Source organism: Notolepis coatsorum (assembly GCF_963971535.1).
Source record: "Notolepis coatsorum genome assembly, chromosome: 16".
Classification (NCBI taxonomy): domain Eukaryota; kingdom Metazoa; phylum Chordata; class Actinopteri; order Aulopiformes; family Paralepididae; genus Notolepis; species Notolepis coatsorum.
In genome coordinates this window covers 32,422,588-32,446,606 of record NC_140180.1, presented here as the reverse complement: position 1 = coordinate 32,446,606, position 24,019 = coordinate 32,422,588, and positions in this window count along the sequence as shown.

The following is a 24,019-nucleotide window of genomic DNA, read 5'->3' as shown; positions in this document are numbered from 1 at the left end:
AGGAGAGGATTCCCTGTTGTACCCTAAGGAAACATCAGATTAAATTTAGGAAATTAAAAAATGTGTGTAACCAGATAAACCTGGAGTGATAAGTAGCTGAAGCGGAGGCCGGCACCACAGGCTCAGCGCAAGTAGCAGCAAGTGGTAATTCTGTTCACAAGACCGATGAAACAGATGAGAGCACTTCAATTACCTGTATGCACCTGCTTGTAAATGGGGTGTGCTCCCTCGTGAGGATTCCAGTAATTGAGGATTGTGAGAATTTAACTAATCTGGGACTCAACTCCATAGGGAACTGCACAAGGCTGATGGTTTTAGTGCGGGGTGGAGAGGCTCATCTATGGACGCTATAGTGGGTAGATGGTCAAACAAAACTAACCTTCGTACTGTCTTTTACTATCATGTATTTTGCTACTAAATAATCTTCCTTGCCTATATTACTACCTACCATCCTAATTTTGTCTGACTGTAAGTTCAACACTGTTTGATGGACATTGTTACTCAGCTGAAAGAGTTGTACCCTTCCTGCTGACCTGTTATACAGAACTTGTAAGTTGCTTTGGATCAACTATATGTAAATGTGTGATTCCACTGGTAGCTCCACTACCGCCATACCTGCTGTGGATTAAATTAGGGGCTATCACGGGGGGGGGGGGGGTAATTGTCTTAGGCTTCTCTCTCTCCATATCTCCCTCTCTACCCCCCCCCCCCCCTCTCTCTCAGACATGGTTCTATTAGTGTTGCCATTACATTTGACTAATTTCCATTCAGTTTCCATTCTAATGCTGTTGGCACCAAATCCTTTTAACATCCATATTGTCATTCCACCCACAGTACCTGGATCCACTGGAGATTGAACATGTGATATTAATGTAGGTATTGTACGGCCTCCGTTGAATTGCCTCCCCTTATTGGTACATCTGATTATGGTTCGAAACGTAGGTTCCATAATAGTGAATTGGCTTACAATCAAGCATAGTTTTCATGGTTCTCAAGATTAATTATACCTTATCACAGGGTGAAGGGTCTCATTTTGCCATCACCTTTTCTATTAAAATCAAGCAGGTTTAATAAGGGCAACTGAGGGCCGTATACACTCAACTCAACAGACTGCACTCGTCAAGTTTCTGGTACTCAAAATTAATTGAGAATTAGTATTCCTGTCCTGTGCAGGATTACTTCAGACAAATGGTGCCAACTGTTTTAACAACGTTGGGAGAGATTGATTTAACTTCGTTTGGTCCTTGAACAAGGACTGATGACTTGTCGTACAGGAATTGTAAGTCGCTTTGGATAAAAGCGTCAGCTAAATGACTAAATGTAAATGTAAATGTAAATGAACAACTCTTAATGAGGGTTAACATTATTTTTTTTATTACATTTTAATATTTGTCTAATATTTTAATACAAATTGGAAGCCAGATTGTGTACAGTAGATGGTTGTTTCGATGGTACTGTAGGTGCTACAAAATCTGGCTTCCAGTTTTATATTAAAATAAACAAATTATATATATATATATAATGCAAACTTAAATTATGTACAAGCTATTCTAGTATAATACAGATGAAGTAGAGCAGCGGTTCCCAACCTTTTTGGACTCAAGGCCCACTTGAAAAGTATTTGCGGCCCATATAGGCATTTTACACACCCGTACAATTCAATCAGTATTCTTATTTGATATTTCATATATGCATAATCATACAATCATCATACATACTAGGGATGGCAAAAAAAGTCGACTATATAAATGTAATCAAATATACAGTATATATTTTCTTTGTTGAATGACTCATTCAAAACAAATTAAAATGACTAAATGTAACGAATAAACTTATATGAGAAAGAATACAATTTAATCAAACCGTCACTTATTTTCCTGATGGGAAAATGCCTTCATCCCTTATTGTAAGTAATTTATTAGTTTTTATCATCACATTTTAAGCAGAATGAACACATAATAATGTTTGACATGAATATTTGACATGAATCTGACGAGTCGACAAAAACCTGAGTCGTGGCCATCCCTAATACATACATTGCACAATGATTGCAGTAGGTCTAGTAGTAGTAAAAATACATCCAACAATAGGTGCACATTAATGTTGACTCACCTAATGAGAAGGATGATGTTGCATGGCAGACACCAAATGCTTGACGTCTGGCTTAGAGGAACACGCCAACATTTTGGGAAATTAGCTTACCGTCTTCTCCAGAGAGAGACAAGAAAATAGATACCAGTTTCCTCTGGTATCTATGCTTGCACCTCATGGTACCAAAGCACCTCAAAGGCGCTAAAAACAAAATTACAAACATCTCAAAATAAACTGGTCAGACTACTGCTTGACCTTACTCCTAGAACCCACCTCACCCCTGCCCACTTTGACAACCTAGGATGGCTTAGAGTAGACGACAGAGTACAGCAACTTGCAATGGGCCTGGTCTACAAGATACACTACACGACCAAGGTACCCATGTACATGACAAAATACTTCCCAAAGGTCAGTGAATACCACGATCACAACACCAGAGGGAGCTCCACAAATCATGTTAAACCCAGATTCGGCTCAAACAAGGGACTAAACACGTTTCGCAATTATGCCACATCAATGTGGAACGCCCTACCCAAAGCTGTAAAGGAATGTGAATCACTACCCACTTTCAAAAACACTCTCAAAAAACACCTAAGGGAGACTGCAACTCGAAACTGGCCCCTGTAAATGTCCGAACACAACCCCCTCCAATGTACAGTAAATTACCAAGTATGGTCTTGTCAATAATCCAATGTACAGTTTTGTTTGTACAGTTGTACAGTGTCCCCCACCCACCCCTCCTACCCAACCCCCCCCCCCCCCCCCCCCCCCCACTCCTACCCAACCCCCCCCCCCCAATGTACAGTCCCCCCCCACCCCCACCTACCCAATCCAATGTACAGTTTCTACGTCAAGTGTATGTACTCTTTTTTTTATTATTTTTTTCTGGGCTCTTTTTGTATCACAAACAGTACTGTAATTGCAAATCTGGTATGTCATAAATGTATAGATGTAGCAGTACTGTCTATCTGTATGTCATGCATGTCATATATGTTACGATGAATTGAAAATGGGGGACCCTGATGTAAACAAGACGAAAGTCTTTCTCTGGTCTGCATCCCCTTAACAATTGTATGTATTGAGCTGTACTGTACTGTACCCATTCTGCAATCTGTTAATAAAGTTTTCAATCAATCAATCAATCAATCTATGTGCGTTCAGTAGAAAGCTATCTGGCTGCATGTTAGCCTAGTTTAGCACAATGAATGGAAGCGGACATGGCCGGTTAGCCTTCGGGAGAGGTGTTAGGTGGACAATGCCTTCCATGCATTGTCAAAGATCTGGCTCAACATTCAGTTCATTCCTGTATTTTGTCTTTAACTCATTCAATGCCAATCACGTAAAAAGTCGGGTTAACTCGCCAACCGTTCAGCGCCAATCACGAGAAAAGTCTGGTTTTAATCGTTATTTCTTTTATTAGCTATATCCATTCATTTTCATCCATCCAGCCTGATGTTATCATTGGGAATGGGTCTGAGCTCGCAAAAGGGCAAAAACCGCCACCTACGCCTTCCAGCCGGTATTGCACTCTATTCGAAATGGTGTAGTTTCTTTTCAGGGCCGATCTGAGCTGTGCGGGCAGGGTATAAATACTCAGACGAGGCTGGCCTTTACATCGATGGCATGGTACACTAACCCTGCCCGCCCGTTCATGTGTAACGCTTCCACGAGCAGTATTTGGAATGGCGATCAGATAATTGGATTATTTCTTCTGCATTACATCAGAGACAAGGTAAGAACACTATATATAAAATCTTGCGTTGATCTGATATTTCTTTCTACCACGATCAACGCTGTCTGTGTGTGTGGCTGTTTACCGTTGAGTGCAGGAGGTGGCGGGGGGAGCCCCGCGCTACGAGGGCCATTTCATTCTTGCATGAGAAAGGATAATAATGATAATCTAGCGTTGATTTCAGGAAGATTTGATAATCAGGCGAAAAATGGCAACGTGTTTAGTGTATTCCACTAAAGGGCTATTATCGCGTCTTTTCCTGGGATTACTAAGAATCACCAAAACTATACTCATATTCAAAACGGTATAAAACGGAAATGTATGGATGAAAAAACAATCAGTTTTGTACATGTTGACTGGAAGCAACTCACTGACAATCGACGGGTGTATTAGACCCATAGCTATAATATAAGATATATTTTCAGCACTCGCAAATCTCGCAGTCCCCCCATTGATTAAAGCAATGGCGTACTAGCGCCCTCTGGCGCATTAAGCGATGGCGCAGAATGAGTTAATGCCACAAGTGCCGAAAAGCCAGTCTTGCACAGAAATGTCATCGGGAAAGGCATCAGATAGCGCACAGCTTGGTTGGACAGCTCAGGATACTCCAAGGCAAGTTTGTCAGGTGCTTCTGTGAGAAAGCCAGTTTCAATGGGCCTCATTCAACAATACTCTCTTATTATTTTTCTTATATTCTTGCTTACCTGTCTGTTAAGAGAACAATAAGAAAAGCCACCGCTAGAGCTGCCGCGGTTACCGCATTACCGCGGTATCGCTGTTACATCACGCCCACTGTTAATCTGTAGACCGTTAATCTGTAGACCGTTTTCGCCCAAAGGTACATGCCTAAGTAAATGGAAGATTGCTCCACTTCTGCAAGGTCAATTTGCATGTTCTTGGTATCTAGGAGCATCTAGGGACCTGGGGGTATGTATTTCCAGTGTCAGAAATATTGTGTTTGTTACTAGTAATTATTCAATTGTAATGAATAAATTAATTATGATTAATTATGATTTATGATTTTGATGATGATGATCAAAAATTGATACGGGTAGGAGAAAATGCTCACTGAGCTCATTCACCAGCTTATTGAGATCATGTGTACAAAAAAATCAAAGCAAATGAACCGCGGGAAGATGATTAAACAGAAGGATTTGTAGATACAGTAATTAAAGTAATAGACTTTAATTATAAATTCATATTTGACCTTGAACTTGACCTTGACCTTATTATGCCTAAATCATACATCTATGGATAGGGAAAATGCTCCTCTTTCCAATGGCAGGGTTGAATCTGGATTTAGTCATTTCTTGCGGTTTTTACGATAATTAGCATTTTCCGATAAATTTGTATTTCCGATAAATCGTATAAAACATCGGTAAAAATGAAAATATACACTTTGACTACTGTTTTTGATAGGGTTATGGTCTATATTTAAAAACATTGACTCTTAACATCCAAGGGCCCACATGTGGACGATTCTTTGCCGACCTCTAGTGGCTCGGGTGTGCATTTCTTTTAATACAATATATAGGTGGAATTAAAGCCCTATTTGTTGCCTGTCGATTGCCCTTTCAGGTGACAAAATCCGTTCAGCGGTTCTCGAGTTACATGCCGATATGTGAGTACGCAAAAGTACACATTACCACCCCAACTCCCGGGGCTCTAGCTCCGTCAATCATTTGGCGATCTTGAAAATCTTTGCACAGGGTTGTAGTGTGACTTTCCAATGATACCCCATGATATGATAATTGGGGATCTAATACGGTCTCTATTGATCGATTTATGATAAAGAAAAGCAGGGTCCCCCTATAGGCAACGTGTTTAGTGTATTCCACTAAAGGGCTATTATCGCGTCTTTTCCTGGGATTACTAAGAATCACCAAAACTATACTCATATTCAAAACGGTATAAAACGGAAATGTACCGATGAAATGCTGTTTTTTATAAGAAGAAGAAGAAGAAGAAGAAGAAGAAGAAGAAGAAGAAGAAGAAGAAGAAGAAGAAGAAGAAGAAGAAGAAGAAGAAGAAGAAGAAGAAGAAGAAGAAGAAGAAGAAGAAGAAGAAGAAGAAGAAGAAGAAGAAGAAGAAGAAAGGGTCGGGGGGTAACCGCTGGGCGCTACCACCCCTGCCCGCGACACCGAGTGAACGGCGCACGACCACAGGGGAGACTTCGAATCCCCCCCGCCTCTCTCCGTGAGGGAGAGGGGAGTTGGTAACCGCGGCGGCGTGCAAGGGGCTGGAGCCACACCACGCTCAGGTTTTATGGTTCTTGTTAAGTCGGGCTCGCCCGGTCTTCCCTGGCCGCGGCTCACCCATCCTTTCAGGGGGGATCAGGACACCGGTCGGGACAGAGCCCTGGGGAATACAGGTATTCACTCTTGGTCGACAGGAAGGGGAGAGAGGCGCGCGCCTCAGCTCCTCAACAGACCCGTTCACCATCTACCTCGGATGTGCCTCACGTTGTACCTCACTGCAAGCGTCAATAAACAGTGTTCACTGTTCAGTAGCCTATGTTGTCTGTGTTTCACTTTCAATAACGAATGCGTGCTTGCCGAATCCCAAACAATATTCATGCTGCAAAGTCATCCTCTAAAGATAGACATTTAGACTAGAGGCAGGCTATACTACTACTGTTGCACCAAGATGGCCACAGTGTGAGAGGTCGTGTCTCAATTGCTCGTCTGTTTGTAGCAGTTTGTAGCCGATAATACTGCTATTTGATCCACTTTAATTAGTTTGACCAGTGTAACCATTTTCAGTTGCATTGTGGTGGTTTTTTTCTTGAGTTTGTTCGTGAAAATTTCAACTATTTCACTGCAAATTTTTATGGACGCCATTGAGAAGAGCAAGACTGAAACGCTTCAAACGCTGAGACACATTGATTCAAAAGTGGATACAGTTCAGGCTGGCTTGACTAGTATTCAGAACTCCCTGGTGATGTTGGGAGGTCAAGTCGAGTTACTTGAGGAGAGAGTCGGCAAAAACGAGAGTAATGTCGATAATCTACTTGCTCGGGTGAAAGTTCTAGAGGAACACAACGCTTACCTACATGAGAAGACTGATGACCTGGAGAATCGGAGTCGTCAATTGAATCTCCGTGTCGTCGGAAACCCTGAGTCTGCTGAAGGCACAGATGTGATTGGGTTCATGTCCAAATTAATTCCATCGCTCCTGGGTCCGGATAACTTCCCCACCTCTCCAATCATTGAAAGAGCCCATCGCTCACCGACAAATCGTCGGAACGAGCGTGGCACTCCTAGGCCCATCATCATGAAGTTGCTCTACTTCCAGGACAAGGTGAAAATCCTTCGACTTGCGAGAGAGAGTAAGAGAGTGGAATTCAACGGGTCTCGTGTCTACTTCAATCCAGACCTCAGCGCAGACTTGGCGAGGCGTCACAAGAGCTTCGCCACCATCAAACGCAAGCTCCGCGAACGTAAGATCAAGTAGTTTGTTCGCTATCCATGTACATTATGTGTCACCATTGATGGCAAAGAAGAACGATTTAACTGTCCCAAGCTTGCTAAAAATGCCTTAATATCTTAACCGAACTCTCCAGAAGATATGCGGTACGAATGATGGTGTTTATGACTGAGTTAGTGCTCGGTAGCTCTGCTTATGGTCCGATCCGGAGAATTAATCGGCCGTGCCCTCTCTTCGTCTTAATTCTCCTTTGTTCCTTCATATGAAGTGATGCCTCTGCATTATGCGTTTTGTTTTATTTGCGCCATGATTATGATTTGGAAATATGTGCTCAATGTTAGCGTGAGCCTACTACATGGCTTCATTAATGTTACATGCTGTTGTGTTTACATTCTGTCGTAGAAGAAATGCGTCACTTCCGGTAGCGCCTACGTGCGTACGTGAATGAATGAATGAAAACTTTATTTAACAGATTGCAGAATGGGTACAATACAGTACGGCTCAATACATACAATTGTTAAGGGGATGCAGACCTGAGAAAGACGTTTGTCTTGTTTCCATCAGGGTCCCCCATTTTCAATTCATATAGACATGTATGACATACACAACATACATGACATTTATGGCATAGGGACATATAGGTATTTAGTACTGATACATTTGTGACATAAACGGTATTCAAATATACAGTACTGTTACCCCTAGATCCTGACAGAGTATATCCATATGATGGGGAGGGGACTGTACATTAGGAGGGGGTGGGTGGGTGGGAGAGAAATATACATACGGCGGGGAGGGAATATATACATGCGGTGGGGAGGAGACTGTCTATTAGGAGGTGGTGGGGGTTTTGGGCATTTACGGTGGGCAGTTTCGAATTGCAGCCTCCCGTAGGTGCTCTTTAAGAGCGGTTTTGAATGTGGGCAGGGATTCACATTCCTTTACAGCTTTGGGTAGGGCATTCCACATTGTTGTGGCATAATTGCTAAACGTGTTTAGTCCCTTGTTTGAGCCGAATCTGGGTTTAACATGATTTGTTGAGCTTCCTCTGGTGTAGTGGTTGTGGTATTCACTGACCTTTGGGAAGTATTTTGACATGTACATGGGCACCCCGGTCGTATAGTGTATCTTGTAGACCAGGCCCATTGCAAGTTGCTGTACTCTGTCGTCTACTCTAAGCCATCCTAGGTTGTCAAAGTGGGCAGGGGTGAGGTGGGTTCTGGGGTTCAGGTCAAGTAGTAGTCTGACCAGTTTGTTTTGTGATGTTTGTAATTTTGTTTTAAGCGCCTTTGAGGTGCTTTGGTACCATGAGGTGCACGCATAGTCATAGTACCCTTGAATGAGTGCTCCTGCCAGAGTCTTCAGGGTATTCTTGTTTACCAGAGAGGAGATCCGGTACAAGAATCTAGTTCGTTGGTTGACTTTTTTTATTACATTTGTAGCAGTCTGGAAAATATGGTATATTATTCAGAACTGCTGACTGTGTTTATATCCCTTTTTGTACACAAAGACATTCTAACTAGTGTCATTGATTCACACGAACAATGACACAAACGTCCCCGTCCGAAGAGCATTGGGACACGGATTATCAATTACAGTATTGATTCATATTTTACAGTGCGTCTCCCCTTGTGACTGGCAGGCGGGACCAGCAGGGGGCAGTAGCAGGCAGAGAGTGGCGGAGAGAGCTGAGAGATGATAAAGGGAGGAGCCGAGCGGAAGTCGTTCTCTTCGGCAGTGAACTTGACAACGAGAAGTCACGTCTAACGGGGGGGCTCTGGATAGCCCCGTTGCTGACCTTATGCCGGAGTGCCCCGTGGAACAGTGACGGGTGATAGGAAGTACTGGCTAGTGGATACGATATCCTAGCAGTACCAGTGGTATGATATGAACAATAAGTGCAGAGCCAGGCACTAACAGTCGAGTTATACCTAGTTACAGTGAGCGGTATAGGTAGCGTGCGGCTAAGGATCACAGTAGTATTGCTCGTGTTATACTTAGTTACAGTGCCGGTATAGACTGCGTGCAGCTACGGGTGTGGACCTGCGAACACTCTGCTCTGGCCGTCAGCAGCCGTCTTCACCGGCGGTTCTACCACCACTCTGCGCCGGCTGGAGAGCAGCCAACACGGGAGCCGTCCCGTCCAGCAGAGGTCGCCCAGCACCAGCTCAGCCAGCACTGCCTCTCTGCTATAGCTCCGCCTGCTAGCACCTGCGACGCGAGTGTTCGACGCCATCTTGCCACCAGGACGGTGGTGGAGCGGCACGGCCGCCATTTTGGTAGAGTAAACATTAGGGCTTCGGCGCCCAGGATCTATTGCACCTCACACAGTGTGGAGCGGCCTGCGGGTGAAGTTAACGTTGCTAACTGCAGACCCCAAACATTACATTACATGCCGGCATTAGCATAGGGCTTTTGTTTTGGTAATTGCGGGCCCACACTTTTGGTTTTATTTCCTTTTCTTTGAGCGTGATACAATGTGTGTGTATTAATATTTTCCCATTCAATTAACCCTTCCCTGGGGGGGAAGTTACAGACCTGGTGCATTATAATTAAAGCCTTTTGAGGTATTATTCTGGCCGTATAATTAAAGCCTGTTGAGGTATTATACAGGGTGAAGACCCAGACGTGGGTGATGAGTCAAACACAGTGAAGTATATTATCCCTGATAGTAACCCAGAGGTGGGTGCATAATATACGTGTTTATGAGGTATTGAGTTGAACAGCAGGGGCTATAGTAGGACTTCAGCCCAATTGGCCACTAGTATTAAATAATTGTAACTGAACAGTACAATTAACATAAAGACTTGAATGGGGTTCTGTGTGCGTGTCCATTCCTGTGCCCTGCATTAACTCTTTTGGTGTGGGTAACGTATATATATGGTTAACCCCTTCCTACCCAACTCTCCCCTTTTCATTGTAAGGTTTCTAGGGTCATTGAGGGAGGGTACTGCTTGCGGGGGGAACTCAGAGTATTTGATTACAATTCAGTCACAAGGTGTGGGAGGGTCTAAGGAGCGACTGGGAGGAGTGGGAGCGTGTTGGGGAGTACTGCTGACCGCCCTGCGACAGGGAAGGAAGACCAGAGTACCAGACCAGGTTGGTAAATCCCGGGCCCCATCCACTCACACTACCAGCCTCCAGTCGACGCCCCAGGCCCAAAGACGAGGGTGCAGCCAGACAGAGTTCTGCTGTGTCCAGCTATCTCCTGACTGCCAGCAACCGTTCCCACGAAGCAGGGATAATCCACCCTGCTACATTTGGCGTCACGAACAGGATCAACATCCTAACTTACTCCCTTGACCGAGACCCGTAGAGAGACCCACGATGTCAAAGAAGGAGACCCCCACCGCGCAAGAGATGGCGGCGAAGTTTGAGCAACTGCAGGAGCAGTGTCAGACTCAGGCGGCACTGCTAAAGCAGCAAGCCGCAGCGATGAAGGAGTTGACTGACCAGGCCCTCCACACTCAGGTGGCCCTACAGGAGCTACGAGAGGGCCAGGCCGCCGCCACCTTGATACAGAAAGGGGAGACCCACGTCGCGCAGGAGAGGGAGGCGGAGTTAGAGCAGCTGCAGGAGCAGTGTGAGACTCAGGCGACACTACTGACGCAGCAAGCCGAAGCGATCAAGGAGTTGATCAACAAGGCACTCCTAGAGAACCGCTACACTGAGGCGGCCCTAAAGGTGCAACGAGACGGCGAGGACGCCGCCGCCGAGGTAAAGAAAGAGGAGGCCGAACGCATGGAGGGACTGACCGCACAGGTGGAGCTGTTGGCGAACAGAACCCACATACACGCGGGCCTCCTGGACCGACAGGCGCTGGTGCTGGAAAAGACCCAGCACGAACAGCGGGAGCAGGCCGGACGCCGAGCTCCGCTTGCCTTGGCACCGGCCGGGATCCAACAGCTCCCTCCAGCGCCCCTCCCGGTGGTGTACGTCCAACGAGAGCGGAAGTGCAGCGAATTTGGAGGTGAACAAGAGATGGGGGAACTGCCTGTGGAGGACTGGATCCAGGCGATGAGGACCCACCTCCGGGCCAGTCGAGTGCCCGCGGAGGAACAAGCGGAGGTCGTACAGCTACACCTCAAAGGCGAGGCGAAGCAGACGGTACGCTTCCTGACGGAGGAAACCGCCCCCGACACGGAAGCCTTGTTCAAGATACTCAAAGAAACCTATGGGGACAAGGTCCTGGTCAGCATTCGGCTGGGGGAGTTCTTCGATCGAAGACAGGCCGCCGGCGAGACCATACGCCAGTTCGCCTATGACCTGCAGGAGAGGGTCCGTCGCCTACGACGTCGGGCGCCTACGCTGGTCGGCGATGCCACCGCCCTGCTGCAGGAGCGGTTTGTGGTGGGCCTCAGAGACGAGGCCCTGAGGAGAGAAATGCGGAAGTACATGAGGGAGGACGGTACGCGGCCGTTTCCTCAGGTACTGCAGGCGGCGATAGACTGGTCTGAAGAGGAGATGGTCCTGCCCCCCACAAGGGGTGCCGACAGGGGCATGATACGCGGCGTCGTCATGAAAAGACACGAGCCACCTCTGGACATAGCCGTGCTACAGGAGTCCATCCGACAGCTCTTCGCCGGCCAAGAGCGGTTGGGCGCGCGCATGGAACAGCTCTTCCAGGCGTTTCAACAGGAGCGAGACACACCCCAGAGAGGCTTCGCCGGAAGCCGACGGAGGAGAGACGTGCCCTCTACCCCGCGCAGACTACCCCGCCGGAGTGAGGATGGGAGACTGATCTGCTACAACTGTCAACAGCCCGGCCATATCGGCCGCGAGTGCCCCCGCGCGATGGAAGAATCACGCCTGGCGGAAGTACCGGGCGGTGAGGCCCCTCTCCCACAAGTACAGGACGCCACCCACACAGCAGCAGGCGGGTCGCCCAACCTGGCGAGCGCCAGACCATGGTCTGGAGGGGGAGGTGTGGTGGTGTGCCGTAGAATTCGATACCACTGCGGCCGGCCAGACAAAAGCGCTGGCGCCCGGCTGCGCATCCCGATGCGGTCAGAACCGGAGTCTGTACCCAAGAGACAGAACAGGTCGGAAGGAGGTCAAGGGGGCGAGGACGGCCCGGACCAGGGGCCTCGTCGGTGCCGCTACCGCCGCAACTTCAACTACCGCCGCAGACGCTCGCCGGCCGGCGACCAGCCGGGCCCAGAGAGCGGCGATGGAAACGTCAAGAGGACGTCAGTGTTCACGGTTAGTCCCGAAAGTGGGGGCCCCGAAAGGACCGTGCAGAGAGATCGGAGCAAGATCTGCCCCTTCCCGGCCTCCGACCCGGAAGAGCGGACGAGAGCTTCCCGAAGGAGCCCGATGAGAGCGCGGAGCTCATCCGAAGCAGACGTGGGGGGTGCCTTCGTTTACCCTCGTGAACCGCACCCTAGGGCGTGTAGCAGCAGCGCCGCTACGGCCGCAGCTGAAGCAGCGCCGAACGAGGGAGGAGAGGTAGAGTTGGTCCCCTCAGGCGAGGACGGCGAGGGCGGCGAAGACGACGGAGACAGGGACGAGGAGGGCGCTGTGAGCGGCCCCTCAGAGGCCTCGGAGGGCGAAGCCGTGGCCGAGGACCCGCCAACAGAGACGGAGGAATCTGACACGGAGTCAGACTGGTGGGGGGTTGAGCAAACCCGGGCCCAGCTGAATGACAGAGGTGAACCACTCGCTCTGTGTTTCCAAGACCATGTGCGAAGGTGTGTGGGAACGAGACGAGTGGTGCACCTGTATGTCTAAGGGAATATGGCACAGAATCAGACGCAGGGGGGGTTGAACGAACCCGGCCCCAAAGGAGCACCAGAGGTCGGCTACCCGCTCGGTATCGCCAGGACTACGTGCTCAAGAGTGTGTCCAACTCCTGAGGGAGTGTGTAAAACTGTTGGCATAATGTGTAATTGTCGACCTATGTGTGAAACTGTTGGTCTCAGGACCGTTGTCATACATGCGTGGTTTTGTTGTTAACTTGCAGAGGACTTAGCAAGTTCAAAGTGGGGGGAAATGTAGCAGTCTGGAAAATATGGTATATTATTCAGAACTGCTGACTGTGTTTATATCCCTTTTTGTACACAAAGACATTCTAACTAGTGTCATTGATTCACACGAACAATGACACAAACGTCCCCGTCCGAAGAGCATTGGGACACGGATTATCAATTACAGTATTGATTCATATTTTACAGTGCGTCTCCCCTTGTGACTGGCAGGCGGGACCAGCAGGGGGCAGTAGCAGGCAGAGAGTGGCGGAGAGAGCTGAGAGATGATAAAGGGAGGAGCCGAGCGGAAGTCGTTCTCTTCGGCAGTGAACTTGACAACGAGAAGTCACGTCTAACGGGGGGGCTCTGGATAGCCCCGTTGCTGACCTTATGCCGGAGTGCCCCGTGGAACAGTGACGGGTGATAGGAAGTACTGGCTAGTGGATACGATATCCTAGCAGTACCAGTGGTATGATATGAACAATAAGTGCAGAGCCAGGCACTAACAGTCGAGTTATACCTAGTTACAGTGAGCGGTATAGGTAGCGTGCGGCTAAGGATCACAGTAGTATTGCTCGTGTTATACTTAGTTACAGTGCCGGTATAGACTGCGTGCAGCTACGGGTGTGGACCTGTGAACACTCTGCTCTGGCCGTCAGCAGCCGTCTTCACCGGCGGTTCTACCACCACTCTGCGCCGGCTGGAGAGCAGCCAACACGGGAGCCGTCCCGTCCAGCAGAGGTCGCCCAGCACCAGCTCAGCCAGCACTGCCTCTCTGCTATAGCTCCGCCTGCTAGCACCTGCGACGCGAGTGTTCGACGCCATCTTGCCACCAGGACGGTAGTGGAGCGGCGCGGCCGCCATTTTGGTAGAGTAAACATTAGGGCTTCGGCGCCCAGGATCTATTGCACCTTACACAGTGTGGAGCGGCCTGCGGGTGAAGTTAACGTTGCTAACTGCAGACCCCAAACATTACATTACATGCCGGCATTAGCATAGGGCTTTTGTTTTGGTAATTGCGGGCCCACACTTTTGGTTTTATTTCCTTTTCTTTGAGCGTGATACAATGTGTGTGTATTAATATTTTCCCATTCAATTAACCCTTCCCTGGGGGGGAAGTTACAGACCTGGTGCATTATAATTAAAGCCTTTTGAGGTATTATTCTGGCCGTATAATTAAAGCCTGTTGAGGTATTATACAGGGTGAAGACCCAGACGTGGGTGATGAGTCAAACACAGTGAAGTATATTATCCCTGATAGTAACCCAGAGGTGGGTGCATAATATACGTGTTTATGAGGTATTGAGTTGAACAGCAGGGGCTATAGTAGGACTTCAGCCCAATTGGCCACTAGTATTAAATAATTGTAACTGAACAGTACAATTAACATAAAGACTTGAATGGGGTTCTGTGTGCGTGTCCATTCCTGTGCCCTGCATTAACTCTTTTGGTGTGGGTAACGTATATATATGGTTAACCCCTTCCTACCCAACTCTCCCCTTTTTATTGTAAGGTTTCTAGGGTCATTGAGGGAGGGTACTGCTTGCAGGGGGAACTCAGAGTATTTGATTACAATTCAGTCACGAGGTGTGGGAGGGTCTAAGGAGCGACTGGGAGGAGTGGGAGCGTGTTGGGGAGTACTGCTGACCGCCCTGCGACAGGGAAGGAAGACCAGAGTACCAGACCAGGTTGGTAAATCCCGGGCCCCATCCACTCACACTACCAGCCTCCAGTCGACGCCCCAGGCCCAAAGACGAGGGTGCAGCCAGACAGAGTTCTGCTGTGTCCAGCTACCTCCTGACTGCCAGCAACCGTTCCCACGAAGCAGGGATAATCCACCCTGCTACACATTGGATGCCATTTTGTCACAGGAAAGATTTGCCTCTAGGATGGAACCCAGGTGGGTAATTTCGTCTTTCCTTGTGACAATATTGTCACCCACTGTAACTGAGAAGCCGTCGGTCTTGCTGAGTTTGTTATTTGAACCGAAGAGAATGGACTCTGTTTTGCCCATGTGTAATGATAGTTTGTTATCAGCGAGCCATATGCAGATTTTGCCTAGTTCCGAGCTGAGGGTTTTTTCAACCTGCAACTTGTTCTTGTCAGAGACCAGCAGTTAATACCGTGACTAATTCATAGTAGAGATTTATCAGAATTAAAGATTTAAAGCCTTCGGTGCCGCCTGTAAATTTCAGGCTACAAACTTTTCTTTTTCTTTTTCTTTCTCTTTCTCTAGAATACAGACAGAGCTTTGAGTTTATAGTGAATTCCCATAGACATGCCAGGTACTGCTGGGACATGCTGGGATTTATTTTTGTGTTGTCATGTATTTATGTTATATGTTGTGTGTGTGTACTTGAATGTATGTCGCTCTCCTGCTCCCTGCCCATTATCCATTGTTCCTCCTTGCACAAGACTATATATCATGTTGTTTTTTTCTTCTTTTTTTTTCTATTTTTCTTTTAATACAACTCTGGTATGATGAATACTTCTAAAGGTTTAAATGTTATCCACCTTAATATAAGGAGTCTGTACCCCAAAATCTATCTACTTAGAGCTTGGCTTGTCTACAATAATCCCAGTGTAATTACTGTGTCTGAGACATGGTTGCATAGTGCAATCTCTGACAATGAGGTTGAACTTGACAACTATGTTCTGTACATAGCTGATAGGGGTACTAGAGGTGGAGGAGTGGCTACATATGTCAAATCAAACCTGACATCTGAGCTCCTCAGGCCAAGGGTAAACCCTATAAACTTTGAGTGTCTTTTTATTAAAATGTATTTTCATGAAAATAAACAGTTGACCATAGGAAATATTTATAGACCTCCTGATTCTCCCTCTGAATCCACAAATGATATATTATCCACCATTAACTCTTTAGATTGTCCAAATGAAATTATTATCTTGGGTGACTTTAACATCAACTGGCTAGATCAATCATCTAGTAATGTTTGAAACATATTTGGCAGTGTCAACTTAACTCAACTCATTAGTGAGCCTACTAGAGTGGATACTATACTAGATCCAAGTCCCTGCTAGATTGGATTCTCGTCTCACACCCGGACAGAATTTCAAACTCTGGTGTGTTACCTGATAGTTTCAGCGACCATTCTATCATCTTCTGCATTTGGAAGATAAAGTTACCACGTCTACCACCAAAATGTATCAGGATAAGACAATGTAGGAATTTGAATATTGAGCACTTTATTCAAGATATAACATCTATAAATTGGGACAGGTTTAAATTAATTCCATTTGTTGAAGATGCATGGAATTTCTTCTACACTGAGCTTACTAATGTTATTGACCATCATGCTCCCTGGAAGACACTCAAAGTCAAGGGTAGACACTTGCCGTGGATTAATAGTGAACTTATAAATCTGTATAAACAAAGAGATAAGGCTTGAGAAAAGCATCGTCTGACAAAGGATTCTGCCGACTTCATTGCATATACACAAATACGGAACTTATGTACAACTAAAACAAGAAATGCTAAATCCAACTATTTCAAAGATTGTTTAAGCAATGATTTTAGCAATCCAAAACAGTTTTGGAAGAGAATCAACAGTATTACTAAGAAGTAATCTATAAATCCCACTCATATTAGAATTAATAATGAAGTTGTCAATGATCCCTCCTCAATTGCCCTTGCCTTTAATCAGCACTTTAATTATGTCTGCAGACTCAAATTTAATGACCCCTCATATTCCGATGTGCCACTTAATAAGATGCAACAGCTCTTTTTCCTTTAGAAGTATCCGTCCGCTTGATGTTCAGAAGGTCATTGATGAACTAAGATTGGGTACTAGCTGTGGTTCAGATGGTATGGAGATCAAATTCATCAAACTTGCATCTCATGTATTATCATATCCTTTGTCTGATTTATTTAATTTATCTTTAACAACTAATGAAACTCCATTAAGCTGGAAATGTGCAAAAGTCATCACATTGCATAAAGGTGGTGATCCTTCGGATCTCAATAATTATAGACCTATTTAAATTATTAATAGTATAGCAAAAGTCTTTGAAAAACGAATTTTTAATCAATTATCCCATTATGTTAATGAATCTCATATTTTATCACCATGTCAATCTGGTTTCAGGCCATACAACTCCACAACTACAGCCCTTCTGAAGTTGACCAATGATGTTCACTCAGCAATGGACAATAACATGGTTACTGGTGCAATATTTATAGATCTCACAAAGGCTTTTGATTTGGTCTTATATTATATTATTATTATTATTATTATTATTATTATTATTATTATTATTATTATTATTATTATTATTATTATTATTATTATTATTATTATTATTATTATTATTATTATTATTATTATTATTATTATTATTGAAAAGTTCTGTATTTTTTAAGTCGCATTTTGGGGGGCTTTTTTCTTTTAAAAAACATTTTTGGGTACGATTTTCTTATATGGGTGCTCTCGACCACTTAGAATTTGGTCTTACCTGAGAGAAAAGCAACAATAAGAAAACATTGCTGAATCCCAGGTAAGAACAAAATAAGAAGAAATGCTAGTTAAGAACAAAATCTGTTCTTATATCGCTTCATGCATGAGGCCCAATGCGCTGTCACAGCAGAGATCAACAAGATTGTCCTGCTCTTTTGCGCTCAGGCCTACGAGAGCCTCATCACTGTGGCTGGCGAAGGGATTTTTGATCCAGCTGTACTGCACATCTGTGATGGGGAAGTATTCGTGCAGCTTAGTCCTCAAACCATACAGGTGCGCTTTGGCGTGATTGATCGTGGTGCACGAAACCTGCATTTCTTCCTTTGTCAAAAAATCTGACAGATTCTCAAACGAGTCAAAGTTTGACTGCTCAACTCATCTGGCCCACACATCCATTTTCCTTATGGTTGCTTCTATTTTATTCTGGACATTGAACGTGATCACTGCTTTTCCTTGGAGACTGAGATTGAGTCCATTTAAGCGGTTGAAAATATCGGCCATATATCCCAATTTAGCCAACCACTCAGAATCACTGAAACGATGTATGAGTTCAAACTTTGTGTCAAGGGAAAACACTCTGACCTCATCACGCTATTCAAAAAGTCATGTCAGTATCTTCCCCCTTGAGAGACACCAGACTTCAGTGTGTAACAGAAGCTGGTTATGGTCACTGCCCATCTCCTCACATAAAATAAACGTGATTGTAGTGGGCGGCTTTTGATAAAGTTGACGGTTCTGACTGCCTTGTCTAGAACAGTCGTTAGATACGCAGGCATTTTCTTCATAGCCAGCGCTTATCTGTGTATACTGCAGTGTACAGATGCCATGAGTGGAGCCACAGCTTCTGTTATCTCTCCATTTCTTTCCTACCTTACATAGGCAAGCAGCTGTGACATATTTGCGATGTCTGTCGATTCATCCAGTTGGATGAATTACTTTCTCGTATGCCCGTTATCAGCTGTTCTTACACATTCTCTGCCATGTCGTCAATCCTGCGTTTGACTGAGTTATCAGACAATGATATGAGGTTGATTGACTTGCGTTCCTTTTCTCCCAACATCACCTCCACTATCTCCTTTGTGGCGGGGAGAATTACATTTTCACTGAAAATACCAAGAAGAACAACATAGGAGTAAACATGGTGACTTCAAGTGGGACTTTTATACAGCCAATTCGCCTATTCGACAAGTATTCTACACGATTCCTAAGATACACGTCATTGTTGAATCCCCCAGGTCGTCCTCAGACTGACTGCTGTCTTCCTTGTCAGGATTCATTGATTTTTACATAGAACATTTTGCACAGACTCTTCCATCTTATACTAAAGATTCAACAGACTTTATGAACAAGATATATAATCCTAATTATATTCCAGATGATGATATTTATTAGCGCTAGATCCTAGATGTGACGAGCCTGTACACCAACATTACCACATGAAGGTGGTCTTGTGGCTTGTTTTTACAGAATCGTGACAACACAGTTCTATTTCATACTGGCTGCCGCTCAGCGTCATCTGCACGCACTTCACTTCGTCCACGAGCACTGAATAAAAAATTCCACAATGTACCTTTACATCCCAACATTCATCTGGCCACACCCCTATCCGCTTACCTTCATAAGCAGGTGTGTGGTCACCTACTCGCCTCCTTTCTTCACTTTCACCACAAGGAAGTGCCTTCGGTAGATCCCACACTTGACGAGGTTGTTAGCTGAAGAAAGTTGAGACGTGTTTACATTTTTTCTTGCTTTTTTCTTCTCTCATATATTTCGAAAGAAAAAAGCTAAGTCATAATGTCTACTTCGGAGGGTCGCGCTCGCAACGCTACTCTTCACCAGCGGTTCTCCATCACCGCCTCTGTCGTGCGTCTTGGAGCGGGGTTGAGGCCTCTCTCGTGGTCGGCGGCCACGCCCGGTAGGCGTCCGATGGGTAGTTTGCCTCTCCAAGGAGCTGGTGCACCAGTGCCGTCTCCTGTGCGATGGCCTGGTTCCGGCTCTGGTTCCTCTGCTTCCGGGGAGTCGTCCGCTGTTGGGCGGCCGGCTCCTTTGGTTGCGGGGGATTTGAGACGCAAACTTTTTGCGTCAGCTCGCTCCCGTCGCAAGATGGTGGCTTGCAGACGCGAACGGCCTGGTTTTGGTGAGTTGCTGGAGCCAAATGAGGATGCGTCGGTCTCTACATGCCCGATGGAGACAGAGGACTACATGATAGAGGCGGACGGGTTCTTGTTTGAAGGCCCGGTGGAGACATGTCCCCTGCCTGTCCAGGTAACACTGGAGGGGGGTGAGATGTCTCCTTGGGGTTCCTCGTCCGCAGATGTTGGGTTAGAACCTCCGACTCGGCGGCGGGATGCCCTGATATCAGCCACATCAGAATGTGGCTCCTTAACCAGTAGTCTGCTGTATGTGAGGGATGCGGGCTCGGAGGAGGAAAGTATGCAGGGGGAACTGCGTGCTTTGTTCCCCGAGCTCATGGTGGCGGCGGCAGTCGCAAACGGCGTGCCGCTGCCGCAGCCACTGCCTGTTCCTGTCCCTGACGATCTCATAGGTCATCTATGGCAACCTTTGGCTGGAGCAGGCGCGTGTGCCGGAGAAGAAGAGGACTCCCCTTCTGACGGCACCCCTCTCCGAGGCTGGACTATTCGGGTCGGCACTGCAGGGAGATGCATGAGGAGCGCTCCAGCGTGCTCCAGCCTCATTTCCCCCCGCCCGATGTTGCCGGTGGAGTCAGACGGCTGCCGCGTCGTCGAGGTACCTCCGCCGTGGCCGCCGCTGCTACCACCGCCACTGCTGGACCTTCAGCGAAGAAGGCCAGGAGGAGAGAGGGTGCCTCCGCCACTGCAGCCGGCCCATCTACGCCCGGAGGTGATGGTAGGGATCGTCGAGACCAGCCGCCGATCGTTTACCGTCCCTCCGGGGCTCCACGGGGTGGGAAGCCCCGAGCGGCTCGTGGCAGGCGTCGCTAAGACTTCAGTTGACTTTTTCCCTCTGTGGTCCCCCCCTGTTCCCTTCCCGGCCCCTCTATGATTTTTGTTGGAAAATAAAGAGTCCCTCCTAAAGGGGGACTGTATTTTTTGTTAACAAACTGTGTGTTTATTCACCAAACATATGATGGGGATGCAATGTGTGAATCTTTCGCTAGTATTGGGCTAGACGTTATTTTCATGTTAGAGCTTAAGCAAGGCCTGCAGCCTACACTCGGTTGAAAAAGGGTTTTTTCTGCCTCGACCTGAATCTCCACATAAAGTTAGATGTTAGTTGTGTGCTCTGTTGCTTAAACAGTGATATTGAGCTGCAACACTATTGTGTTGGTTTGCAGTAATGCTCGTATGAAAACGTACCGCTGCTCAGCCGCTCTCTCTCTCTATCAGATTTTCTGTGTCTTACAACATAGATAAATCAAATCAAATTTATTTATAAGGCCCGACAACACACGTTAATGTCCCCATGGGCCGTACAGGTCTTCTTTAAACAAGTCAAGAAGAAAACATAACAATAAGTCAAGAACAGAACAAGAACACCATAAGGTCCAAAAAATTTAAGATAAATGCAAATAAATGAAAGAATGCAAGCACTCCCAGACATACCCCACGCGAAGGTAAGGAAAAACTCACTAAAACCTAACAATAGGGAAAAAAGCTCCACAGGCAGTGTGGAGGAGAGAAACCTTAGAAGGGCCATTCAAGGGGGGATCTCCCTTCTTAGATGTCGGTGATAGTAGTGTTGCAGACTTACAGTTGGTAAGCATGCACTCAAGTGTGAAGTGAAACACAGATGAGTGCATGCAATAGCAACTGAACATTTTGAAAGATTAAAGATAGAGCTGATAGCGATAGCAACTGAACATTTTGAAAGATTGAAGATAGAGCTGATAGCGGATCTATTTGAGGCACAGGGGCTGCGCAAATAGAGTCACGTCCTCCCCGTCTTAGTCACGGGACATTCAACACTCCGGTCATTGCTCAGGGACAGCCGGAGACAGGGAGATAGGGGGCGGCGCAGAGAGGGTTGCGAACTCCCTGACATCATCGCGGGACGTCCGGCACTCTCCTCCGGAGACAGGGGGGCATGCAGAGGGGTCGCATTCTCCCGGCCTTTATCACGGGACGTCCGACACTCCGGTCAGCACTCCAGGACAGCAACTCACAGGGGGACAGGGAGACGGGACAGGCGTTAGACAGCTCATGTGATTGTAGTGGGCGGACATAGAAATAGATACAAGTGGTAAGCATATATGTGAATGGAGTAGATATATGAAGTAAGCATATTATGTGAATAGAATAGAAGTACTTAACCCAGCCATGAAACCGCGTTGACTGTTAAACTGTTAACAGTCTGTTAACAGACGACGGTAAGTAACTGATCCAAGGCCTCGTGGTGCATGTAGAGCAGTCACTGCAATCTTGGCCAAGACCCCGCATCCATCACCTTAGTCGGCGCTAGGAGACGGGCACTCAGAGAGATGGGAGAGGAAGGGGGGGGGGGGGGGGAGGGGGGGAGAGGAGTTAGTGAGTTTAGACCCGCATGTAGGATCTGTTGTTGTCAAGTTGTCGGGGCAGAGCGTAGGAACTTACTGTTCTACTACGCTCGATATACGTGTAACTTGAGTCGGTTGGTCACATGACTCAATGTTACCGTGACTTTTCAATCTATAGCTCACGTGGGAAGTCTCTCTGGGGAGTTCCGTCTCTCCTCTGTGGTGATGGTGGCGGGATGTAAAAATGTAGAAAATGTTTACCCTCGGCTGCGTCACGTGGGATTCATGTCAGTCGGTGTTTCTTTCTTTTTTAATAAAAAGAGTGGAGAATATGAAGCACGACAACCTTCTTGTCGTTCTCCCAGGCGCCTTGAAGGATCAATGTGGGGTCTGGTTAGACTGTCCATTGATATGTTTTGGGGATACATACATAGTGCTGGCTCTGGGTGTTTCTGTTAAGAATCATGCAGGAGGCTAGTACGCCTAGTGCGCACATCAGCCTACAACTCCGGCCTGGTGACAGGCAACATGGAAGAACACAAGACGGCAAGATACAACGTCAGGAGAGCAGTAATAGAGGCAAAACGGCGTTACAGGGATAAAGTTGAACTTCAGTTTGAACAGGCTGACTCTAGAGGCATGTGGCAGGGCCTCAGAACAATGACAGATTACAAAGGCACCTCCCTCAAGCTGAACAGTGACATATCCTTAGCAAATGATCTCAACTCCTTCTATGCGAGGTTTGAGGCTGTGAATAACAACACCAGCCTACAAACCACGGCAATGGGGGGGGGTCTGCTGATGGAGACTTAGTGTTCAGGGTATCAGAGCATGAGGTGAGACGGATCTTTAAAAAAGTGAATATCAGGAAGGCAGCAGGACCGGACGGCATCCCCGGCCGCGTCCTAAAAGTCTGTGCCGACCAACTGGCCCCGGTATTGACTGACATCTTCAACCTGTCCTTGGAACAGGCTGTCATCCCCACCTGTCTGAAGAAGTCCACCATCATCCCTGTACCCAAAAAATCTACGCCTGCTTGCCTCAACGACTACCGCCCTGTAGCCCTCACCTCCATAGCCATGAAGTGCTTTGAGAAGCTAGTGAAGGGCTACATCTGTTCCTCCCTCCCCATCAACCTGGACCCCCTGCAATTTGCATATTGCCCCAACAGGTCCACGGAGGACGCCATAGCCCATGTGCTGCACACAGCAGCATCACACCTGGACAAGAGGCAGGGGAACTATGTGAGAATGCTGTTCATCGACTACAGCTCAGCATTCAATACCATAGTCCCCTCCAAACTCATAGCCAAGCTCAGGGACCTGGGCTTGAACTATGACCTCTGCCAGTGGGTCTTGGACTTCCTGACGGGCAGACCCCAGGTGGTAAGAGCAGGCAACTGCACCTCCTCATCCATCACGCTCAACATAGGGGCCCCCCAGGGCTGTGTTCTGAGCCCCCTCCTCTACTCCCTGTACACACATGACTGCGTGGCACAGCGGAACAACAACACAATCATCAAATTGGCTGATGACACAGTAGTGGTGGGCCTGATCTCTGCCAACGACAAGAGGGCCTAACTGGAAGAGGTAGAAAATCTGTCACAGTGGTGTCAGGAGAACTGCCTCTCCCTGAACGTCAGGAAAACAAAAGAGATGATTGTGGACTTCAGGAGGTCGGGGGTCAAGGACTACAGCCCCCTCAGCATCGACGGGGCACCGGTTGAGAGAGTGAACAGTTTCAAGTACCTCGGAGCCCACATATCCGAGGACTTGACATGGACCACACACATTGACAGTGTTGTGAAGAAGGCACGACAACGCCTCTACTTCCTCAGGCGCCTAAGGAAGTTCCA